We start from the raw sequence: 26,476 nt of genomic DNA, 5'->3' as shown, positions 1-26,476 counted from the left end.
AGTATTCCAGACTGCAAGAAAATGAGACACTGGATGACTGGTGCAATGAACACGAGGATTTAGTGATGGCAGCGGACTCTGAAGGCAGCCACACGATAATGTGCAACACCGAGATGGCCACTGATCCAGTGAAGAAAGAAGCCCCCATGGCCAAATTCGTGAACATCTTGCATCATTCCATCATAAGAAGTTGAAGAGGGTGGTCCAGGAAGCTTAAAAAGCGGGAACATCTTGGCCGATGCTCTTCGATGTTATTGTAGGCAGCGTGCGAAAGAAAATGAAGTGAATGGCGTGATTAATGAGTTTGTTTGGGCCCTGGTGTGCAGTAGAATCAGCATGCACCGCGTGGACGGACCTATGGGGGGTTTCGTATGCAAATACTGCAAGGCCAATAAATCCATGTCCACAGCAAAATAACTTCGGATTCAGTTCAGCTCAGTGAGTCGTTCAGTCGTGTCCGACTCTTCGAGACCCTATGGACCATATCACGCCACGCTTTCCGGTCTCTCACTATCTTAACATCACATAACTTCCTCTGGAGCGCCTCGAGGATGCCATCTAACCATCACGTTCGCTGCCTACCCCTTCTCCGGCGACCCTCAACCTTTCCCAACATAAATCTTTCTCCAGCGACTCCTCTCTTCTCATCAGATGACCAAAGTAGCTGAGCTTTAACTTTAGAATTCGACCCTCCAGTGAGCAGTCAGGGTTTATGGTCGACAATATCGACTGATTTGATCTTGTGGCAGTCCAAGGAACTCTCAAGTCTCCGCCAGCACAACAATTCAAACGCGTCAATTCTTCGGCGGTCAGCCTTCTTCACAGTCCAACTCTCGCATCCATACATCACAACTGGAAAGATCGTAGCACAAGTTATACGGATCTTGGTTGACAGACTAATGTCTCTGCTCTTTACTAGGCGGTCAAGGCTAGCCATGGCTCTCTTTCCCAGAAGCAAACGTCTCCTAATTTCATGGCTGCAGTCTCCTTCCGAGGTAATCTTGGAGCCCAAGAACAGAACATCTGTCACAGCTTCCACTTCTTGTCCCTTGATGCTCCAGGACTTGATAGGGCCAGATGCCATGATCTTTGACTTTTCAATGTTCAGTTTAAGCCCAAACTTCTCTCTCTTCATATACACGCATCAGAAGTCTCTTGAGTTCCACTTCACTTTCTGCCATTAAAGTGGTATCGTCCGCATATCTGAGGTTGTTGATACGTTTTCCAGCAATCTTCACTCCAGCTGAAGACTCGTCAAGACCGGCCTTCCTCATGATGCACTCAGCATATAGGTTAAATAGGCAAGGCGACAGTATGCAGCCTTGTCTCACTCCTTTCTCAATCGGAAACCAATCAGTAAGAACATTCCCAGTTCTGACTGTGGCCTCTTGCCCTACATACAGGTTCCTGAGGAGACAGATGGGGTGGATTGGAACTCCCATCTCTTGGAGAGCTTGCCACAATCTGCTGTGATTTATGCAATCAAAAACTTTCGCATAATCAATAAAGCAGCAATAGATGGGTTTCTGGAACTCTCTTGCTTTTTCCATGATGCAGCGAAGGTTGGCAATCTGGTCTCTAGTTCCTCTGCCCTTGCGAAGCCCAGCTTGCACGTCCGGAAGCTCCTGATCCACATACATGATTAAATACCTGAAAAGCTTTTGACAAGGACATGGCAAAAATCCGTGATGATCTGCAAGCCACTAAAGTGATATTGTTATCGTCAACGAATCCTCTGACATTACCAGATTGCCTATCATTAACACTCTCCTGTGCTACTGTAGTCAAAAAGCAAAACAAGAAGGTTTGACTGGTCGATGTCGACAGAGTTAATACTTCAAACAGCTACACAGTGCCCAGGGCAGTCGGCAAGGCTCTCCTGACTGGGAAAGACGTGTAAGAATATTATAGCTGTAGGCACAGACTCAGTGGAGTACGTTCGAAAAACATAAATACAGAATTATGAAATACTTTTTTGAAAGTAGCCCACAACTAACCCTAATTTTTACCCACGGAGTGGGATAAATCAAATAAATTATTATTTTCTAAATTTGATGTGATAAAACCCAAATTTCGGAGTGTTTCCACAAAAAACCCGATTTCTCCCCTATTATCAAACCGAAAAATAACGCCCGATTTTTTATCCCTGGATTTGAAAAAATATAAAACCCGAAAATGAATAACCCTATTTATAAGACCCTGTTCATCAGTGTGGCGAAAAGATGTTTACAACGGCTGAACTGTGCAGGCGGTTCTCGATTCATAAGAACGCCTTTCCTCGACCTGACTCTTGGCAATCAAGGTATATACTTCACAAGTATAGCAACTATAATAGCGAGTGACGTGCCACTCGAAGCTGCCTTTTACTGAAGCCATAACAGCCACATATCCAACATCTGCAAAAGCCGTCTATTCATGTTGCCACGCAACCCCTTTGGGCACACGCAAGCAAAGCCAATGTTGTTGCACACATGGCTCTCATTTACCAATTTCGCATCTTTCTGTTGGTGGCTGCTACCTTTCAAGCTCTGTGTCTGCTATTGCAGACAATGCAGATAAGAAACAGGATGGCAGTGAGTTTTAAATGTGCAGTTCGGGAAGAAGCCCACACCCAAGCAAACAGACGTGACAACCAGAAATTGACCAACAAAACAACCGATGACGTGCCCATGGGAAGGCACAGTCCCTGACCCTTTCCCTATATCGTCACTATCAATATTTATTAAGTCAGTCCACACGAGATTTTAGGCTAGAGATTCATGGCCCCAAGTATTTATTAGGGATAATTCTCAGTGTGGTGAATGGAGGTCAGGAGGTCCCCCGGACAGTTTATACTTCGGGACCTCCTTCTGTAATACTGATAATCCATGCACATGTACCTCACAGTGAAAATAAAGATGATGATGATGTTCAATGTTATTCAGATAATTTTGAAATGGTAGGGTACAAAATCATCTCAATTTTTTGCGAACTATAGGATGCAAACACTTTTTGTTCCTTCTGTGTATAGGCAAGGAACTTTGCAGTGACTAAAGTTTGTCTTAAAATATTAGATTTCTAGACCTTGCAACGCGTGCTTTGTTCCGCTGCAGGAGTGTATGAATGCTGTTTTATGATGTAATGTCATGGTGCATAAACTGTCGCTACAATGTCTAGAATACTCTATACAATAACAATGAACTTTCTGAAAACGAAATCCTCTGAATGTCTGCTTCTTACTTTTTAGTGAAAATTATCTTTCTGCTGGCTTAGAGTGTATCAGTTGAGGAGAGAGAGGAGGAGCATCGTTAGTTGCTGATACCTATGATGCTAACAAAGTTAGCTCAAAACTTTGGGGTGAAGTGACAAGAGATGGAACACCTATTGCTTATTAGCTTTACATAGGATCAGCAGACAGCACTTTCTGGTCACTGTAGCTTATCATTAATTATAAGCTGTCATACTAGCTGCAAAAAAATGTGCAGCCTTTGTGCTTAGCATTTGCACCACGCATCAACATTACTACCCTGTTTTCCCACTCACATTTGTTTCTTTTCTATCTTGAAAAACAAAAATCTACCTTATTGTACTTTCAGTCTAACCAAAACAAAAACATATTACAGATGAAGAAAAAAGGTTAAGGAAAAGCAAGCCCTTACTTGTCTGTTTGCACAGAACCAAGAAGTTGAGGAGCTTTTTCACACTCGAAGCTGGCCCATACTGTCATCACCACACCACGCACCGCCGCCGCCACCTTCAGGTACATCTGGAAGGTGAAAACAGTAAACCTATTAAAGACGTGGGGATGAGACAGTTTAAGGCGAAAGCCTTTACTAGCTCATCAGTGGCGTACGTCTGACAAGATAGATCCAAAGCCAATCCAACGCAATCCACAAAACTAGCCAGAGCAGAACCCAGTCCATAACCAAACAGTCCCCAATCCAATCTAGAAGCCAATTCAGAAAACAGTCCATTGTCAAATTCAAGCAAATCATGGAAATTCATCAAACTTTAATCTAAAGGGGTCATGCAATGCCTAAAATGAGGTAAAGCAAATCGGTAGGAAGATAGGTACTCCCTCACAAGTCAATTCACCGCAAGAATTTTTCAGCTAGCTTCATTAACACCGGAGATATTGGCGATTAAAAATGACGCCCCTCTTCTCTCCCCTCAACTCAGCACTCAGAGACACCAGAAAAAAAACGAAGAGAACAGCTCGGGAACTCCGCCCCGCTAGCCCCGCCCACAAAGCCTCGACGCTCGGTTCTAAAACTTCCAGTTGCCGCGCCTGTTTTCCTGAGCGTCGCCCATGCCTTTACGGTCTCTGCTTTTCCCATCCCGTCTGCGTTTGCATAGCTTTCAACTTCGTCTGGTGTCTTCCTCAGCCGCCGGTTTCTTCAGTTTCATGACCTCTCGGAATTGTGTGCGACAGCAGCCCAAACGACTCGGGTCGTTCGCAAGCACATACCTGCAGGTGGGCAGGCTGCTATCCACACACACCAGCGGCCGCCGCTGAGGAACACTTTCCTTCATATCCCTGTCCCATTCAGCGCAAATTAGCGTACACTCCTGCCAAGCACGGCTTTCAACAGGACCCCTTTCTTCTCTCGCGCTGCCGGGGTCAGTCTCCGGTGTCAATAGCTTTGGTACCGTCTTCTGCGGTTTCACCAGCGGCGGCCGGTGACCTCTCGCGGAGTTGATGCGATAGCATCGACTCTGCATGGATGCTGGCAGATGATCGAGCGTGCGAGTTGCCCGCGTGCAAACATGTCATCGTTTTTAGCCAGGAGCACTTTCATTATGGTCGGCGAGAGGCATCTCTTGTGCATAACAGATGGAATGTATACGTGTATCACTGATGAGAGCACGGACTAATGATCGCTACAAAGTTTGGATATCGGATATGACAGGTGAGCACGAATTATTTGTCCGCGCAGGTTGTCACCGATTTCCGCAGCTACACGCAAGAATTGCGCACAGGAGCACGTGAGCAATTGCGCTAGAGACGGAGCAAAGCGGGCGATTCCAAAATGCCATCTGCCGTGGCTTGGATGCAAAAGAAACAAGGCCTAATGACGAGCAAAGGAGCAGCACACGACCGGAGTGCCGTCGGCCGCAGCGCCCGCGGACAGCATCTCTGTGGTAACCTGACGGCATCCGGTGCTGCACTTAAGCGGTGCAAATTTGTGTACTTTAGCGATGAAGCTGAGGGTAGTCCTTTTTTGACGCATGTTCCATTTAATTATCAGCACGCCGCACAAATGGTCGATGCAGCAAAGACGATACGGGACACTGGACTACAGTACGCTGCTGCGCCATCAGTCGGTACATGAAGGTTGATGCTGCCTATTTTATCGGTACGGTGTTGAATCGGGCCAGCTGGTGCTCTTTTTGCACTCCTGCACTGACGCGCACTTTCAGTCGGACGCCACCACCTTTTTGGTTAACGTCGCAAACCGAAGCGCCAAGCTCAGGTTCATGCACGCAGTGCATGCATGCAGTACTCGAGCAAGCGACTTTCGCAGCTACCAGAAGTGTGTCCGCGATGTAGTGGCCGTCGCAGCTGCAGCCAATGGCAGCCTGTCATGGCCTGTCACTCGGCACTTGTGACTTAGGTAATCATGGCAGAATAGTTTTTAAAATTAATAATAAATCGCTGGATTTTTTCCGAGGAGTTTTAGTTTGGACGAATGCTCTGAAGCATTTGTTCTACACATTGCAAACTTTTATCAACAACTTTTCTAGCCGTTTCCTACCCCCTTTAACCTTCAAGAAAAAACTAGTCTTCCACTGGGAATTAATTCCTACCCCTCCTAGCACCAGTCGAGCTACTAACTACACCACGCCAGGCAAGAAAGAAACGTATCTTAATTCTCCTTGTCTAGCTTTCCTGTAGTCTCTAGTGGCAACGAAAGCTTCACATACTTCTCCAGGAGGGAGCGTGGCCGGCTGCAGCCATGTGTCAAACACCCCCATGCATCATCTGCTGGCAGCTCTGAAGACCAAGTGGTGCAACACGCACACATCATTGATGCTGAGTGGAGCTTTTGACCTCAAATCTAGCGCAGAAGAAGCCACTTTCCTGCCGTGTTTCATCGACACGGTTCTGTCAAATGAACACTACAGTAGAACTAGCCCCAAAGATTTTCACCTTTTCACTCCTGAGGAGTCGTGCCTCTTAGAATTTTGTTATCAAGTTATATTTTATTGATACTTCGTTATTTTCTTATCTCTGCTTATTGTTCCTATTTCGTTTCTTCTGCTGTTCCAGTAAAAGATGATTAGTTCGAACTTCACGGGACTGGGAAAAAAGTTTAGATTATTCGATGTTCAAATTATCAAATGGCCTAAAAACACTGACAATAACCATTTGCATTATGGCAAATTCGCCTATTTACTCGCATAAAAAACCCACTCACCATAATGAACCCACTCACCTCCGATTTTTGCTCAAGAATTAAAAAAAAAAGCCATCACTCGTTAAGGCGTCCCGTTTTGCGCCGTCACAGTCCACAACATATTTCTTGCAGTGCGCCAAGATGCTGTGCAGCGGTAACATCATCGGGTGTTTACCTTTTGATAGCTTAAGCAAAAGCGGAAGCGAGCTTGGAAGACTGCCAGTGCATGTCCGGCTGTGCAAGCCTCGTTTTTCAGTACGTTTAGGTTATCTTGTTACGGGCGATTGGGGTGGGTACCATCTACTGCCACTCAATCATTGGAACGTGCGATAGCAGCAAGCGCCTTTTGAAGAGAATGATGCTAAAAGCCAGCGTCATGATTACGGCTGATCGTGTGTGCTTGCGTTGACTGCCGAGAGAAAAGATGAACTCCCAAAAAAATTCTCGTGTAACTTGTAGCAGCCGTCCCAACCCATAGCCTTTCATAGGTGTTGGCTGGGACTGCACCAACTGTATTTATCTGCATTTCCAAATTAACAGGGCTCAAATTAACGAGTATTTAGTTCGGAGTTTCGGAGGTTCCGCGAAAGAGAGCAGGCAGCCGCCGCCGTGGCCACCAACCCCTACCCTCCAGTGCCGCCAGCCACCGCACCGGTCATGGTGCCATTTAAGCTCTACCCTCTCCCATGGTTTTACCTGGTTTCATCTTTTGTCCCCATTTTGGACGTATGCAGCCTCTAACTATACCACTCTTTCACAGAGTTGTGTTTTTGGCCACTTGCAGCGCGCCAAGCCACCCAGATGCGGCGATGCGATGCATAGTGCTGATTATCCGTAGCAGAACCAACACGTGTTCGAAATAGCAGGCTTTTTTGCCACAGATCTCAATGGAGCTTGGCCGAATCAAGTATTGTAGTTCAAATTACCCGAAAATTCGAATTACTGAAGTTCAAATTAACGAGCTTTTACTGTATGTTACATCTTCTGGCCTACAAGGGACAAAATTTTTCCAATGCGGCCTGCATAGCAATAGCAAGTCTGAAACCATGCATTAGAGCACCACTGAAGTGATTCAATACCTTTGCTGGTTATGAGGCTTGGAGGGTAACCACATCACAGCATAAGGATCTGAAGGGCACCAAGCAAATGAAAGGGAAGGTGGTTCCTACTGTCAGTGACATCTGGACAAATCAGTTGATAAAAACCTACGTGCAATACAGACACGCCTATAACACACCAAACTAAGAGCAATTGTTTTCATTCACGCATAATGCAAGTAGGGAAAGCTTCCCATCATAGGCTGCACTGTCTTCAGAAAGTCATCACAGAAATCTTCCCACAGAAGCCGTCCTTCAAAACTGTGTGGTACATTAGCCCTCCTACATTTCTTGAAAGTGCAATGGGCTTCATCGAGACTTCTGGCCCATGTCTGCAATCAGTGGGCTTGGCAGCATGCAAGTGATGGAACCTACTAACGGCACTCATCTTTTCGCCATGCAGTTCTTCTACCTGGCCTTTCTTCAATCTGGATACATGCGGCGGATGCACGGGTCATTGTTTTCCTGACCCAAGCGATAGGCCTCTGGAAACAGCAATCTGCCCCCTCAACGAGCCTACTTTCACATGCCTCTCAGCACCTATCAGTCACGCATATCGTTCCACACAGCCATGTTATCATCCACTGTACGAGCGTGTGTGTGACCTGTCCTGGACTGTTCCGACATCTAGCACCGCTCGTGTTTTATCTACATTGCTATCCTGGGATATAGCGCCACTACAACATCAGCAGCGTTTCAGTAGGCTTGGCAGCATGCAAGCGATGGGACCTACTAACGGTGGTCATCTTTTCGCCATGCAGTTCTTCTACCTGGCCTTTCTTCAATCTGGATACATGCGGCGGATGCACGGGTCATTGTTTTCCTGACCCAAGCGATAGGCCTCTGGAAACAGCAATCTGCCCCCTCAACGAGCCTACTTTCACATGCCTCTCAGCACCTATCAGTCACGCATATCGTTCCACACAGCCATGTTATCATCCACTGTACGAGCGTGTGTGTGACCTGTCCTGGACTGTTCCGACATCTAGCACCGCTCGTGTTTTATCTACATTGCTATCCTGGGATATAGCGCCACTACAACATCAGCAGCGTTTCAGTAGGCTTGGCAGCATGCAAGCGATGGGACCTACTAACGGTGGTCATCTTTTCGCCATGCAGGTAACAAATTACCATTGCCTTTACGCTAAACCATCTTGTTATCGTGCCCTTCTAGTGCTGCCGAGCCCATGACGCACTTGGTACATTGCTTGTGAGTGTTTGTATCTTGCACAAGTTACTGCTATTGGCCGGTGACACTGAAAGTAATCCTGGCCCTCCTATAGAGTGTGATGAACTGGTTAACGCTGTGAAGCAGTTGCAAAGCACAGTCAGAAATTCTTGGCCAAATGAAATCTATTCAGTCCACTCTGGCTAACCACGAAAAAAGTTTCATTGACTTAAAAGCCAGGCTAGTTAAGATTGAACAGGACTGTGCTCCTTTGGCTGAAATGAAGTCTCAAATTAAAGGAATCCAATCCACCACACGGGATTGCGTGGCACAAGTATCAGCTTTGACTGTCCGTGTTGATGACACAGAAAACAGGCTGCGCCGAAACAATCTTGTCTTCTATGGGTTACGAGATGCCTATAATAAATCGTGGAGCGAATCTGAAAACCTAAGTCAACCTCTGTAAGGAAAACTTGGGAATAGACATACAGCCATGAGATATTGACCATGCACATAGGCTGGGTACCTTTGCAGTAAATAAGACGCGTCCAATTATTGCCAGATTCACCTACTTCAAAGACAAAGACAAGATACTATCTGAGGCCAGGAAGCTTAAAGACACCGACTATGCTATTGCTGAGGACTTTTCATCTGATGTTCGAGCAGCTCGAAAGCATATTATTGAATTTGGAAAGGCTCATGATCTAAAATTGAAACTTCCCTTTGACAAACTGGTCTGTGGCAGGAAAACATATGTATTTGATGCCAATTCTGGCATAGTCATTGAACGCGCCTCCTAGCTATCATTAGTGCCTCCTGCAAAAATTACTTCATCGATAAGTCCTTCTTTATCTTTTTTTTATACTAATATATGCAGCGTTATTCCAGGAAAGACTCTTGTGTAATCTTGTTTCTTTGAGTTCATGCAATATTGACACGTGCATTAGAACTAGAAGAAGGAGCGAAATGGGACGAAGTAGACGACGTTGAAGTGTGGGCCCGTTCCTGGTGCCCTCGTTCGCTCGTTCAGCTGTCTCAGTGCTCTCGCTCAGCGGCCACAGTAGTTGTTTCTGTGTAACCACTGTTACACATCTGGTGGAGTCATGCTGGGCCATAGCCCCCTTTATACTCTGTGCCTGTCAACGCGCCGCGCGAACAATAGAGTGGCGCCGATGAGTAAAGTTGCGCGGTCCCCTCGCTGAGGGCGCCGCTGACGTAGGGGTCGAGGCGCACGGATCACACGGGTACGAATGTCGGTGCGGGGCGGGAGCGCTGTTATTCGCTAGCGGGATAACTGTTCCTAAGCATGAGTCGTGCATATTCAGCATATTTACTTGTAAGGCAGACATCAACTAAGCATAACAAGTGATCATGATACTTGTTAGGCAATAACACCAACGCTATATGACATTTTATGTCAGGCAGTTTCAAGACACATCTGGTGGAGTCATGCTGGGCCATAGCCCCCTTTATACTCTGTGCCTGTCAACGCGCCGCGCGAACAACAGAGTGGCGCCGATGAGTAAAGTTGCGCGGTCCCCTCGCTGAGGGCGCCGCTGACGTAGAGGTCGAGGCGCACGGATCACACGGGTACGAATGTCGGTGCGGGGCGGGAGCGCTGTTATTCGCTAGCGGGATAACTGTTCCTAAGCATGAGTCGTGCATATTCAGCATATTTACTTGTAAGGCAGACATCAACTAAGCATAACAAGTGATCATGATACTTGTTAGGCAATAACACCAACGCTATATGACATTTTATGTCAGGCAGTTTCAAGAAATTGCGCACGGCTCGAAAAACTGCATGACTGCTCCGCTAGCACCAATGGTAATAGAAAAATTACAATGCTAGTCTACGCTGCAATAAAACAAAATTTAAGAAGAAAGGCACCAGCATTTATTTACACATTTCACAACAGATATGGTGCTTCAAGAGTACCATGTAGAAGTGGTGTGATCAATAGCTGCCACAAGTAGGGAAAAAAGTTCACGGTGACTGCTGTCACTGATAGCACTTCAGAAGGCAGCTTGATTTACAGATGATTAGAACAACTGCATCGCAGTATGTCATTGAGATCTGTAAGGAGAACAATTTTGGTATCAGCTGTTACTTTCAATGATTCAGCGCGTCGTACAAACGTTTTTTTTTTTAACTAGAAAAACAAGGAAAGACAAATATACGTGTTGCATCTTTCTGTTTCGATCACTCCAAAATAATCGTCACAATAGGCAAAGCTCATGTTTTTATTTTTTCAGAGAATTGCACAGTTAGCGAAACAAAAAATACTGCGCTGGAGCACATGTAACATACTACAGAGACGAGCTAACCAGGGAGGAAGTTCGCATCACAGCCCAGAAAATACACGTGCACATTTAATATTATTATTAACTTACTGACGCATAATAAACACACTTTTGGTGCTGTCATTATTTCTCACAGGCCTTAATGCGGTTGAGTGCGAGAAGGGAAAATAATATAGGCTTTGCAAGATTCAGTTTAACTCACTTTAAAGTAGTCATCTTCACAATAGGTAAATCTTTTGTTTCAATTTTATCACAAATATTCGTAATTAGCGTATACTGCAAAAAAAAAAGCTTCGCAGGAGCACACCAACACACTACGCAGACGAGCTAGGCAGGGAAGCAATTAGCATTGCAGTCCAAAAAGCACAGGTGCGCATCTAACATTACTATTGCAGTATTGACGCTTAATAAAAGCATTGGTGCTGTCAGTATTTTTTACAAGCCTCAAAGCAGCTGAATACTATGCAGCGATCACAGGAAGGACAAAGCAAAGCTGGCACTTACCAGTTGGTGCAATGCTGTATTCCTGCAGCACCCGAAGGCAGAGAAAAGTAGAAGCATGACCTTGCCCTCACAGAACAGTCCACAAAATAGCGAGACAGCGGCAGCACGTGGCTATCCAGACCGCTTTGCAACACGGTGCACCCGGCACTCGCCTGGCGAAGGTGACCCTACGTCGCTGTTGCCATCTCTCGGCAGCCAGCGGCGTAACTTGTCAACGGAGGAGGAGCGGCGGCGACGGCCGCGGAGCGCGGAGTTGACAGGCACAGTGTATAAAGGAGGTTATGGCCGGGCATATGCTTCCCGACCTGCGTACGCCTAAGAGATAACAACACGGAGCTCACACCGGTTCATCAGCGCCCTAGCCGCCGCCTCCGCAGCCAGTCACTTGAATTCAGACCTCTTACCACCCTGACGAGGATGACGCAGCCTCGACCGACGGTTCCACCGGAAATGGCCACAGATAGTAGGTCCTCGGCGCCCATCCTCTACCACTCGCTGTGAACACCGCCATCTTTTCACGACGATGTATACGAAGATGCGGAGGACTGGTTGGACACCTTTGAGCGGGTCGCCCGCTACACCGGCTGGAGCGACGACCGTAAGCTCCATAACGTGTCTTTTGCGCTTGAAGACTCCGCTAGGACATGGTTCGAGAACAACGAGAACAACATGTCCACATGGGAGACATTTTGCCTAAATCTCCTAGCTACATTTCCCAACGCAGACCGCCGGGAGAAAGTGGAAGCTGCGCTTCACTCCCGCAACCAGCGCCCCAACGAAAGCATCCGCATGTATGTGGAGGACATGACGCGCCTCTTCAAACGTGCCGACCCCTCCATGGCGGAGGAGACGAAGCTACGCCATCTCATGCGTGGGGTCAAGCAGGAGCTATTTGCCGGTCTTGTGCGCAGTCCACCGCGTACTGTAGCTGAATTCCTCACTGAGGTGACCACCCTGAAAACAACGCTCTTGCAACGAGCCAGGCAATACAATCGGCTTGAGAGCACACTTGGCCCCGCTGTTGCTTCAGTGTCGCTTGGGAGCGATGTGGCCGCTTTACGTGACCTAATCAAGTCGATCAGCAGGGAGGAACTACAAGCCCTCCAGCTGCCTTCCAGCGCGCCTTCTATTACATCGCTGTCGGAAGTCGTCCGGGACGAGGTGCGCCTAGCAGCGCAGCAACAACTCCCTGAGGGTCCTAGCCAGAATGAGGTCAGACCTACCTATGCATCTGTCCTCTGCCGGGCGCCAGCACTTGGCTACGACATCAATACCACGACTCAAGCAGTGCAGCAGTCTGGTTTTGCCCGAGTGCCTGCTCAACCAACCTATCAGCGGCCATGGAAATGTGAAGTGTGGCGTGCACAAGACTGGCGGCCCCTCTGCTACCACTGTGGTGAGGCGGGTCTTCTTTACAGGTCCTGCCCATATCGCCGAGTGGGCCTGCGTGGTTTCGCACCCGACGATCCTTGCCCACGGAACGGTGAACGACCATTCGAAATCGAAGCTCACTCGTCGGCTCATTAGAGGCCTGGAACATATGGTCGTTATGACTCTAGATCGTCGTCTCCTCAGCGTTACCGTTCCCCAAGTCCTCGCCGAGACGCCGGCTATCCTGAGCGGCATTCTACCAGTCCACGTCGGGAAAATTCATTCCAGCGGTTTCTGAAGGCAAGGCCGCTGCTGTCGGGAAAACCGAAGATCCTCCGTTGCCGATATGCCGAAAGGCTGATTTCTCACAGGGGTATAGTAGCGACAGCATCCGACGTGCTACCTCTGATTTGTGTGTGACAACTGACGGTACTGACGCTGTCGCTTTACTTGATACCGGTGAAGATTATTCGGTGATGAGCCATGTCCTCGCCCAGGACTTGAGCAAAGTTTTGACGCCATGGTTGGGTCCTAGCATTTGCACGGCTGGAGTTCACCTCATTAGCCCGGCCGGAAGGTGCAAAGCCCGAATCAGCATCTGCGGTTTCGTCTACGTCGGTGAATTCGTCGTCTTAAGCGAGTGTTCGAGGGATTTGATCCTTACACGAGGCGCTAGTCACAGTTTCAACAAAGCAAGCCGTGGCGCACAGAGACACAGAAGACCCAGGAATCAACACTCTGCATATTGTCGAAGACGACGTGATGCTGCCACCACAGTCCAGTGTACTGGTGTTAGTTAGGAACGACTGGTATCACGACTACGAAGGTATTGCGGACAGTAACCCTTCGCTGTTGCTCAAGAAGGGAGTGGCTATTGCGCGCGGTCTTGTCGATCTGAATGACGGCTGTGCGACAGTTTTCCTGACGAATTTCACCAATAAAATTCAGCACCTCGCGAAGAGAATGACTGTCGCCTTCCTCCACGATGTAGACGGGTTACCGAATCTGTGCCTTGTGGAGATGAATCTTCATGACGATGCCGTAGCTCACAACGCCCTTCGGAAGGGTAAAATCAACTCGCGTTTGTCACCTCATCAAAAAAACCTGTCGTCCCTGCTACTTGATTTTAAAGATTGCTTCGCGACGAGCTCCAAGGTCGGATATATGCCGGTAGCCAAGCACTGCATCGTCATCGATCCAGCCACGCCACCAGTTTGTCAGCATCCATACCATGTGTCGCCTAAAGAGCGGGAGGCCATTAGAGTGCAAGTCAATGAAATGCTTGCAGACGATGTTATACAGCCGTCAACAAGTCTGTGGGCGTCGCCGGTTGTCCTGGTGAAAAACAGACATGTTACGATTCTGCGTTGATTACAGGAAACTGAATCAGGTTACTAACAAGGACGTGTACCCACTACCCAGGATCGATGATGCGCTTGACCGACTCCAAGACACCAGGTTCTTCTCTTCCTTAGACCTGAAAAGCGGATGTCGGCAGATCGAGGTGGACGAGCGAGACCGCGAGAATACAGCTTTTGTGACGCCCAACGATCTGTACGAATTTAAGGTGCTTCCGTTTGGGCCCTGCTCTGTGCCGGCCACGTTTCAACGCATGATGGACACTGTTTTAGCTGGTCTGAAGTGGCAGTCATGCCTTGTGCACCTGGACGACGTGGTCACCTTTTCGTCTAGTTTCGAACACTTGCAGCGATTGCGCATTGTCCTTCAAGCTCTCCAGTCTGCGCAATTGACAATCAAGCCAGAGAAATGTCATTTCGCCTTCGAGGAGCTCCGTTTCTTGGGACATGTGGTCAGCGCACAAGGTGTTCTCGCAGATCCCGACAAGACTTCCGCCGTCTCCAGTTTCCCACGCCCAACCGACAAGAAGGCCCTCGACATTTTCTGGGCCTCTGTTCCTATTACCGCCACTTTGTCAAACATTTTTCTCGCCTAACTGAGCCATTGACAGCTTTGACTCGAGGTGACACACCCTTTTTATGGGGGAGTGCCCAAGACGAAGCCTTCAAGGAACTCCGTCACTGCCTGCAAAGTCCACCGATACTAGCTCATTTTGATGAGAATGCAGACCCAGATACCCACATTGATGCCAGCAATGTCAGCCTCGCAGTGGTCCTCATACAGTGGCAGGATGGTGCAGAACGAGTTGTCGCCTACGCGAGCCGTACACTTTCTCGTCCGGAAAGGAACTATTCGATGACAGCAAAAGTCTTGCCGTCATCTGGGCTCTGAGTAAGTTCCGACCGTACATCTACGGGCGAACGTTTCGTGTTGTCAGTGATCACTACTCGCTATGCTGACTAGCAAGCATTAAAGATCCTTCTGGGCTGTTGGCCAGGTGGAGCCTCCGGTTACAGGAGTACGACATGAGAGTCCTCTATAAGTCGGGCCAACAGCACCAAGACACAGACTGTTTATCACGAGCACCCGTGGAACCGGCTACGCAAGACATCACCAAAGATTGCCCTATCCTTTGTGCCGTCAGCATCTCCCGTATGGCACAACTTCAACGGACCGACTCTGAGTTGTCACCACTCATTGAGTACCTGGAGGGTGTTAATGCTAGTGTACCCCGTTTGTTTCGCCGTGGGCTGCGGTCCTTCACTCCGCGGCGTGGAGTGCTCTACAAGCGCAACTTTGACAGCACCAAGGAGACGTTTCTGCTTGTTGTGCCATCCCAGTTACGGCCCGAAATCTTGAGCGCTTGTCATGAACCATCCGCCGGCCACTTTGGGATTAGTCGCACACTGACAAAGATTCGGCTGATGCACTACTGGCCCAATTTGCTACCATCAGTGCGTATGTAAGCAACATGCCGTGATTACCAACGGCGCAAATCTCTTCCTCTGAGACCAGCTGGCTTTCTGCAGCCTATAGCACCCCCAAAGACACCTTTTCAGCAAATTGGCATAGACCTCCTCGGCCCTTTTCTGAAGTCGTTCACTGGAAAACGGTGGATTGTGGTCGCGACGGATTACTTGACGCGGTACGCTGAAGCTGCGTCATTTGCAAGCAGTACTGCTGCTGAAGTCGCCGAATTCTTTGTCCACGACATAGTCCTGCGTCATGGGGCTCCTGCAGCTATCGTTACCGACCGTAAAGCTGCATTTATGGCTCGCTTAACTCAGGCTGTATTGAAGCTCACGCACAGCAGCCATAGACATACAACAGCCTACCACCCAGAGATAAATGGCTTGGTGGAACGCCTCAACAGGACCTTGACCGATACGCTTTCCATGCAAGTTGATGTCGAGCACAAAACATGGGACCAAGTTCTTCCATACGCAACATTCGCGTATAATACCATGCAACAAGAAACGACGCGGTCCACTCCGTTTGAATTAGTCTTCGGTCGCCACGTAACCACTCCCCTGGATGCTATGCTACCCGTGGACCTCCCTGACAGTAAGACTGAAGTTGACATCGATGTCGCCACTTATGTTCAGCGCGTGGAAGAAGCGCGGCAACTGGCCAGACAGCGTATTCACCGCCAGCAGTAGATCGATGCTGACCACTACAACCTTGGACGCCGCTACGTTACAACCCGAGAGACTATGTGTGGATCTGGATGCCCGTTCGTCGCCGCGGGCTGTCCGAAAAGTTACTGCGCCGCTACTTCGGCCCTTACCTTGTTGTCCGCTGTCTCAGCGATGTAATGTATGAAGTTGTACCAGCCTCGCCGGCTCATTCATTGCACAACGGCAAGCGCAGTGACGTGTATGTGGTGCGAATGAAGCCCTACTACAAGCGAACCTCCGACTGATTTGCAGGCTGCATGTAGTCTATCTCGTGATTGCCAGACTATTGGTGTAACTCTTGAACGCTTTTTCTCCCCGGCTTTTCTGTCTGACGGTAACACCGCATCGGGACGATGCTCCAAGAGGAGGGGCAGTGACACGTGCATTAGAACTAGAAGAAGAAGGAGCAAAATGGGACGAAGTAGACGACGTTGAAGTGTGGGCCCCGTTCCTGGTGCCCTCGTTCGCTGGTTCAGCTGTCTCAGTGCTCTCGCTCAGTGGCCACAGTAGTTGTTTCTGTGTAACCACTGTTGCAATATTATCCTCTTAACTGAAACATGGCTCAATCCATCCTTTGTCGATTCCGAGATCCTTCCAGAGTTAACTGACATCTTTCGTAAAGCCAGGAATGATAACTCACGAGGAGATGGTGTATTAATTGCCACGAATCGTCTTCTGCACTGTAAACTAGTGAACTTATAATCCCCATTAGAAATGATTTGGTTATGCTGTAACAAATCGCCAACGGCCACCCTCATTGGAGTCTGTTATCATGCACTGAATGCTGACGCATCCTTTGTATCTCACTTTCATGACGCTTTGAACACGCTTGCAAAGACATATCCAAATAATCCGGTCCTACTTTTCGGTGATTTAAATCTGCCCTTCATCAGCTGGTCTGACATTGCTTCCACATTATCGAAAAATAAGATGGCTACCCAATTTGCTAACACGTGCCTCACTTTTGGATTAACACAACTTGTTACTCAGCCAACGCGTACCACTGATCCCTCTTCTAACATTTTTGACCGTATATTAACTTCTCACCTTGAAAGCTTTGACGCAGTTACACACCTGCAAGGCCTAAGTGATCATGAAGTAATCCACGCTTCATACACCTGTAATCTAATCGGAAGTAAAAAAGTCAAAAAGAAACACTTTACGATCGCAGTGATTACTCCAACATAACTAACGTATTGATACGTGGCAAGGTTAGTGCACGAAGGTTAGTCCAGGATGACACAGCACACAAAGCGCAGAAGCACAGCAGCGTCAACCTTCTTCTAGCACTAAATGTTGCTACCACTTTGTCGCCTTCTGTGCCACTGTCGCTGATCATTGTCTTCTTTAACGTCCAGCGATGCAGGGCATATATGTCACATTACCCCCCCACGAAAAGCACAGTCCCGGTGCACACTAGGACAAACTACTGCAGGGGTAGTACAGCTTCATTCTGGCAACATGAACAATCTCGGTGCATGGCATAGAGGACTGTCGCGGCGAATGTACAGGGGCGACCTCGTATGTCACAGCAGTGACTGGCCGTTAGTTTGTGGATGGTAAGCGGTGGTAAAATAGTGCTTCATGGCGCAGTACCAAAGAATTTCGTCAAGAAGCACAGCAGCGTCAACCTTCTTCTAGCACTAAACGTTGCTACCACTTTGTCGTCTTCTGTGTCACTGTTGCTGATCGTTGTCTTCTTTAACGTCCAGCGATGCAGGGCATATATGTCACAGTATTATCCAATTTTTACGAGAGCTTCAATTCCAATTATCAGTCTCACTCAACCGAATCCAACTGGCTCCTTTTTAAATTGGAGATGCAAAAGCTAATTAGGCTATACACTCCAACTATTACAGTAACCGAACGAGTGCAGATCCCCTGGTTTAACACGAACCTAAAGAGTCTCAATAATAAGAAAAAACATCTCTTCTGCGGTGCTAGAATCAATAACTCTCAACTCACATGGGACAAATATTACTCTGCTGCTAACAACTAGGATTCAGTTGTATTAAAAGAAAAGCGAAAATTTTACTCCTATACCTTACCTTCCTATGCTACAAAATGACCCCAAAAGCTTTTGGAAATGTATTTGTCCCAATCAGTCTAATACCATATCCCTTTCTGACCTCGACGGCTCTCCTATTCCCGACTCTGAAGTAGTTAATGTATTAAACGTGTTTTGTTCCATATTCACCCATGAGCCTCTTCAAAATCCCCCTGATGCACCTACTTACAATCATCCTCAGATGGCAGAAATAATCTTCAATCCTAGCGGTATCACTAAAATTATTGACTCAATTAAAAAGTACATCTCTTGGGGTTGACATCAATACTAAGGTATTAAAGAACACTAAATACATTGGCAGTTTAATCTTCTCTCCTGTTTCAGCAATAACTAACCACTGGTTATGTTCCAGAAGACTGGCAGATTGGCAAAATAATTTCCGTATTTAACAAAGGCAACCCAGATTTTCTCCAAATAATTATCGGCCCATTTCCATCACTTGCGTCTGCTCCAAAATCACGGAACATGTTATTTATTTGAGCGTGGCTACCTTTTTGTGATCTGTTAGTTTATTTCACCCTAATCAGCATGGTTTTCGCAAAGGACGCTCATGTGACTCAGTTTGCTCGTTTCCTTCATGACCTGCATTCTTCCTTTGACCAGAACATTCCTGTTGAAGCCTTGTTATTGGATTTTGAAAAGGCATTTGATAAGGTTCCCCATAAGCGCCTAATACGTAAACTTTCTAATCTTAATCTCTATCCGCTGTGGTGGAATGGATTCGAGGATTCCGGGCTAATCGACAACAATTTGTGTACGTAAACTTTCATTCCTCTCCGATGTCTCCCGTCCTCTCCGGAGTACCCCAAGGATCTGTCCTTAGGCCTCTTTTCTTTCTAATATATATCAACGACCTACCTAACAACATTTCGTCCGAAATTCGCCTATTCACTGACAACTGTGTCACATACCAACCAATAACTAACCACATAGATACTTCAGGCCTGCAAGAAGATATAACAAAGTGCTGGCATGCTGTGACCAATGGCTCATGACGCTGAATGTAAGTAAGGCTTTCCAGATATTATTCCACTGCCGCCGTAACTATGTCGCTCCTACTTATTACATTAACAGCCCTGTAGCTCTTTCTGCTGAATGACGAGTCGCTCCGCTTCTGTGCTAACAGGTCCGCCTGAACTTTGCTTGCATCAGCTCAGCTTGCGTCGGCTGTGCTGCTGCAGGTGAGTCATCGTCATCGTTGCTCTCAGACTCCACAAGCACTTGGCAAATAATTTCTGCATCTGTGAGCCCAGCGGACAGTTCCAACTCATGATCAACGCCTATGAACTCTGAAAACGAGACGGCCGATGGAATTTCGACACCAGCAGTGCGAAGGTCGTGAATGAGCTGCTCACTGCCTGAGAGCTGCTTGACCACACTCTCCTCGTCCAAGGCAGCCGACTCGTCATTCAGCACAAATCCCGCATGGCGGAAGCAATTGCGCAGCGTTGTGGGTGCTACAGACTTCCACACATCGGCGAGCGTACTAAGTGCTCCAAGCAAATCGACAGAGTAGGTTTTCCCACTGTCTAGGCACACCACAACCATCAACCACTGAATCACAATACCGACTCCATTGAGTGCCTTCTCGCTGCCGCGTTGCACACAAAAAAAAAAACTCCTTATAAAATCAGGAAACAGCTTCTTGAAGAACTGAAGCCGATTCAATGAAATGCCAACCACAGTAGCGACAGAACGTAGTTCTCGCATCAGCACGACCAGAGCTAGGCCTACTTGCTACGCTCGGCAACGCATGTGAAATGCACGGCAAACACACAGAGGAACAGGCAGGCAGTCGAAGCACTCACGCTAAAAGAAAAAAAAAAGCACTCTGGCAGCAAGCAGAGATGTCTCGGAAACGGAAGCTGCTAGGCAAGTAATATAGCCTTGATCCAGCTTCAGTTTAGCTGAGGAGCGGCACGCAAGGCCGGTACCGGTTTCAAGGCTATCGAAGGAAAAAGCAAACAAACAAGATGGCGGCGACACCGCTCAGAATGTGTGGCAGTTGGCCTGGCTAACACTTGGAATGTCCGAAAAATCGAATAGCCTTCCTAGAGTGTCCGAAATTTTGAGCAGCGTAATACGGGAAAAAGTCAAAATAATCAAGCATGTTAAAAAAATTGGGCATCCGAAAAATCAGTCGTCTACTGTAATTAGGTATCCATATCTCTAATGATTTAACCTGGACATGTCATGTTAACAGCATCACTAACTCAGCTAACAGGTTGCTAAGATATTTACGGCGTAATCTGGCACTTGCACCTTCTTTTCTTAAATCACTTGCCTACAAGATCCTAATTCATCCGAAATTAGAATATGCTAGTGCTATTTTCGACCCTCATCAAAGTAACCTAATAACAATCCTTATATCCATTCAGAACCGCTCCGCTAGATTTATTTTATCAGGTTAATCTTACAGCAGCAGTATTACAGCATTAAAAGCACGGCTTAGCCTTACCCCTCTGTCATCTCATCGTAAAACTGCCCATCTCATTCTTTTTCATAGATTTTATCACTCATTCCCTTCTGACAACAATCTTAACAGACCACACTACCGCTACTCCCGCGATACCCACCCCAACGCTGTGTATCTCCCAAGCACGCACACTGTCACATACAAAAACTCATTTTCGTTCACACTGCCAAAGATTGGAATCACCTGCCTGACCATATTGCCACCATCAGTGATCTGCCAAGCTTCATCAATCGAAGCCCATCTTACAAGCCTTCCCTCAAAAATATCTTCTGCCACGCTTGCCCACCCCTCATGTAATGTCCCGGCTAGAGAATGGCATAATAAATAAATAATAAATAGAGCATAGCTGGAAAGCCCCATTGCAGTCGCCTAGGTGCAGTAACTGCAGACCGCTAATCCAAAAAAATGCAGCAGTGTTCGACACTGTGCCGATGCTTTTAGCGGCTACAATTATCTTTTATTAAGAGCAACCTAACACCTCTTTCACATTCTCAACATTGAACTTCACAAGACACAGTCTTTGTGAGAATAGCATGATGAAGTGGCTAGACAGAGCCTCCTATCATTGGAAGCTTGACGGTGATGCAGTGTAGTCCTGGTATTGGCCTCGAGATCGAGCAGAGTCGCCACCTTGCGGCTCAGCGGCGAAACCTACTCAGTGTGGATGCGTTTTCACGTCGCATGCCAGTTCGCAGTGATTTACGCGCGCGTGCAGCGTGTACAGGAGTGTTTTTGTTTGTTTCGCGGTTCCTGTGAGCTTTTGCTTACCTATATGCCTCTTGCAAAATAAATATGAACAGTCTATCACCCCACGCTTCATTAAAAAAAAATACTTGTCCGTATCGAGCATGTCATGCTTGGATAAGGACATCATCCATCGCGGTCTTCGGCGCTTGAGATCCTTTGACATGCAATGTCTCAAACGAAGTGGTACTGTCGTTACCGCCGTGTCAAAGCAAAACAGGTCGCTGCCGTCAGTAAAAGTTAATGCAAACGCCCAGAAATCGCATATTCCCGTTTCTGTTTGGAATACCGCAGCTACTGAAACATATGCCACCGCGGACTGCTTCATATAGCAGAATGCAGTTTGAACAGACCACTCTATGCCTACTGTATGCCTTCTGTATTCATGATAGAGTTGTGTGAGTTTTTGTTTTTTTCTTTTAAACCTCTGTCGCGGTGTCTCAATGGTAAGGGCGCTCGACTGCTGGTTTCGAGAACGGGGAATTCAATCAAAACCGTTTCGAAAGGCGCTCCTCTGCTGTGGGATTTGGCTGCACAATAAACAATCCCACGTGGTAAATGTGGTGTTAATAATGAAAAAAAAAAAAAGACACCAAAACCAGCCTCTACAATCATCCGTCATAACCGATGCCGCTTTCATGCGTTAAACCCGGGCCAGTATGCATTTCTTTTCTTTTTTTTTTTGTTGTTGAAGGCTTCTGTGCATCCGTAAAAGTTTTAATGAGCACATTTTGCTTTAGAGAAATGCTAGAATGTTTGAGAAACATATTCCCTGCATGTAATTGTTACCCTAAATATTACATAATACACCTAGATTAATGTACTTTACTGGTAGCCTATTATAATCATTATAATCCCTTTTTGTCCAAGTGCTGTCTTCCGAGCAAACTCGTCGTTACTGACGAGGGGAGTAAAACAGCTTCATGCGGGCTTAAATATCAGTGTTTAGTTCGGGAATAAATACACCTTTATAGTCGCATGATAAGATGACCTCCATTTCTTTCGGAATAGTTTTATATCCGGCATCTGTTTTGGAAGCAATCCTATTTTACTTCGCATAAGATTTAGTCACTGCTAAATAATTAGTGATAAAGAAATTTTCAGCCTGTAAAATTGCTTCCCAGAACATGACAGTGCCCATGCAACAGTTTACAACGATGTCTTCGCAGGGAGTAATTCGTAGCTTGCACTTTAACGTTACTGAAAATTAATCGCTGATTATTGTAAGTTCTGTCAAGTGTGTAAAAGTTCTCTCACACGGGGAAATTTATTGGCATTGCAAAACAAAATAATTACACTACTAATTTACCGTTATATATTAACATCACACACATCAGAAATCCCTTATACTTTCCTCGGTTTCAGGAAATTATTTACAGTTAGTGGCGCATGCAGTAATACACTATCACAGGGGTTCTCAAACTTTTTTGCTTGGAGGAACCCCAAAAGCCTTCAATAAGTTTCAGGGAACCCCCCCCCCTCGTTTTCACTTACCAGCAATGTTGTCGAGTGCATTTTTGCAAAGAGAGAGTTGCAAAGGTTAAATGTTTATTGCACAGATTAATACAAATACTAATGTGATGGGTGGTACTGCTTCCCTTTTAACAGCAAGTCAAAGCGTGGCTCAGTAGCACTCAGAGCCAGTCTCATATCAACTGCCGGGTCAAGACAGCTCCTGTGCTTGTTTTTCAGATAAGCAAGGGCTGAAAATTCCTGTTCACATGCATATGTAGTGGCAAAGGGAAGCAAAATGTCCACTGCCCTTTCAAAGAGGCATGGAAACAGTGGAGCAGTCCCCATCCAAAATGTCACTAAACCTTCACCATTAAATTTCTCTTTGAGAGCAGTGCTTGCCCTGAGCTCTAGAAGCTCATTCTCAATTTCAACACTGTCAGTATTGAAAATTGCCACATCAACATGAAAAGGAGATACCAGCCATTTGACTGTTTCAACTTCTGGGAAGTACCCAGCTAGGTGAGCCCTGAGAGTGCTCAAGTGTGCTGTGAACACAGACATATCAGCAGATGAGACTTCACAGCCACTAAGCCTTTTGAACAGACTAAAGTCACCTCTGCTCACGCGGCTCATCCAGCCCTGCAGTTTGCTGCAAAATCCTTTGATTTGCTCAGAAGCACTAACTAAGGTGGTTTGTTGGCCTTGCAAGCTCTGGTTCAATGTGTTGAGATGCTCGAACATGTCTGCAAGATAGGCCAACCTTGCCATAAAAAAGCTCTGCATGAACGGCTCAACTAGTGCATTTTCTGAGAGAAATGTGGCCAGCTCACCTCGCAGGTCGAATACTCGGCTCAACACATTGCCACGCGACAGCCAACGCACTTCACTGTGTAGTAGCAGGTGTTCATGAACTGCGCCCATTTCATTGCAAAGTGCCTTGAAAAGACGAATGGCTTTCGGCTTTGCTTTGATGCAGTTCACAGTTTTCACAACATGGCTCATGACAGCCATGAGATCGGGGCTCAGTTCCTTCGAGGCAAGGGCTTCTCTGCGAATCATACAGTGTGTGAAAACAGTGTTGGCATTTACTTGCTTAATTAAAGCTATTAGCCCTTTCACGTGCCCCGTCATCGACTTCGCACCATCCGTGCACACGGCTATGCATTTGCCCCATAGGAGCCCCGTTATACCAAAAAATTCGTTTAGCGCATCAAATAAGTCCTTTCCTGTGGTAGTTGTCTCCAATTCAAGGCAACACAGAAACTCCTGCACAATGGCGCCGTTGGAAATAAACCTTGAAAATGCCACAAGCTGCGGGTGCCCAGAAACGTCGCAACTCTCGTCCACGGCAATTGCAAATTTTGAAGAGCTTTTGACACTATTAATCACTTGCTCTTCCACATCCGACGCCATTTCGCGGATCCTCTGGCCAACGGTGTCGTTTGAGCATGGAATTTGCACAACTTTTTTCGATTGTTCTTCTCCAAGCACAGTCTTCACCACATCCTGAATACAAGGCATGATGAGGTCTTCGCCGATAGTGTGCGGTTTCAGTTGCTTGGCGATTCTGTAGCTGAGGAGGTACGACGCCTTTGTTTTGCCAAGAGATGGTGCCGATTTCTGCAACAAGATACGCTAATGTCAGAAACGCAACTTCTCTATCGTAGTTAACAAATTTTTTTTACCTGGTGGTGAGAGTCCAGTTTTTGCGCATCGAGAAGTAGTAGGGGTGTGCGAATAGTACTTTTCCAAACCGAATCGAATACAAATAGTGCACTCTTGCTATCGAATCGAATACGAATAATGTAGCTAAAAAGCGAATCGAATACAAATCGAATAGTGAAAGCAGCGAATCGAATACGAATCGAATAGTAGAGCGCTCTATAGCGCTCTACTATTCATTATAGCGCTGTTATAGCGCTGCGGTAGAGCGCTATAACTCGTGGAGTAATAGATCTGACGGGAAAACGCTGATCTCTTCTAGGGGGCGCAACTATTAATCTCTACGCACATTATCAGTTGCTGGTTGTTTTTATCTACAACAATTACGTTTCAACGAGTTTATTTAGTGAACTAGATTGCATGATACAATATATCAGAGATTACGAATGGCTGAGCGACGCTTTCGTTCGACTTGCGTCCGCGTAACCCGAGGCCATAGAGTTGCGCTTCCCCTGCTGTTGGCTCTTCGAACTAGTTATCGCCGAGCGCGCGATCTCCTCATCGTCCTCTTCTTTTCGGTGACTTTCGTTGCTTTCGTTCTTTCTCAATTAGCTTGCGTGCTCCCCTCTAGCTGGCGCTAGGCGACCTGAGATATATAGTGGAGAGATGTATGAGCATGAGCTGACAACATTCATGCAACTCTCATGTCATGCGCCACTCGCATAATAAACTTAACCTCAACTATTGATGATGAAAGTGAATGAAATTTTCAGGGAATAAACATGTAGCGTTACTTCTCGGCAGATTAGAGACGTGTGAACTAGGACACGACTACGAGAAGTTGCCTCCGCGATTCGTGATATGTCCAATCTTTAAGAATGTTTCCATGCGAATGGACCGTGTCGCGGCCACGCTGAAGCATGTAGGCTCCCTAAAACGGTGATATTTGCTTCTCGCGTAGGTTTATTGCGGCAGCAAGCTGTGCCTGCTCGGAGCTGACGCTGCCTTCGCGAGAATGGTCGGAGGTAACCGAGACGTTAATTCGTGCCAGTTAGACGAAAAGTATTCGAAAATTATTCAAAAATTTGCGAAGATATTCGAACAGTTTCAAATAATTTTCAATTTCCACTATTTGATTCGTTTAACGAATCGAATATTATGATATTCGATTCGATATTCGAAAATTTCGAATATTCGCACACCCCTAAGAAGTAGCTTTTTTCTTTCGAAATACTCGACTGGCCTGTCCTTGAAGGCCGGGTGCTTTGTAGCCAGGTGACGCGACCGCTTGGCCGGATTCATCGAGCTGTTAGCCAAAACCTCGCAGCATATCACACATTGCGGATTTCCTCCACTTTGTGTAAAGCCATATGCAAGATAGCTGCTATCGTACAATCTCCCTTTTGCTTTCTGGCTCATGATGCTAGGGCGAAAGTACTGCGTGTTGAGATCCACCGACTACCTCGGCGACATACGAGCTTCTTTTTGCTTGTCTAGGCTTGGCTTGGCTTCGCGACGGCGGCATGGGTAGTGCCATCTGACGACGATGAACAGAAGTGCTTATAAAAACTAATGGCCTCCGAGATTATGTCCGCGTGCGTGTTTCAAAAACGCACGCAGACGTGATCTCGAAGGCCACAGAAAACGGGTAGGCGCGTGAATTCGATCGTATGCAAAAAGACGTCCACTGTCGACGCCTGCTAACGTGGGCGTG

General features: G+C 46.9%; 1 long non-coding RNA gene across 1 annotated transcript in view; it reads right to left on the bottom strand.

Moving 5' to 3' along the window:
* The window catches only part of LOC146182897 (uncharacterized), a 42,704-nt gene that overhangs the window by 1,253 nt on the left and 14,975 nt on the right, over window positions 1-26,476 (bottom strand). Inside the window, exon 2 of the long non-coding RNA XR_014708444.1 lies at window positions 3,639-3,745. This is a non-coding gene — a long non-coding RNA (uncharacterized LOC146182897). The remainder of the gene's footprint in view (window positions 1-3,638; window positions 3,746-26,476) is intronic.

This window comes from Amblyomma maculatum, chromosome 7, assembly GCF_055883805.1.
Source record: "Amblyomma maculatum isolate TAMU_Amacu chromosome 7, ASM5588380v1, whole genome shotgun sequence".
In the NCBI taxonomy this organism is placed as follows: Eukaryota; Metazoa; Arthropoda; class Arachnida; order Ixodida; family Ixodidae; genus Amblyomma; species Amblyomma maculatum.
Note: the sequence above shows the minus strand (reverse complement) of the source record. Positions and strands in the feature narration are given on the sequence as shown.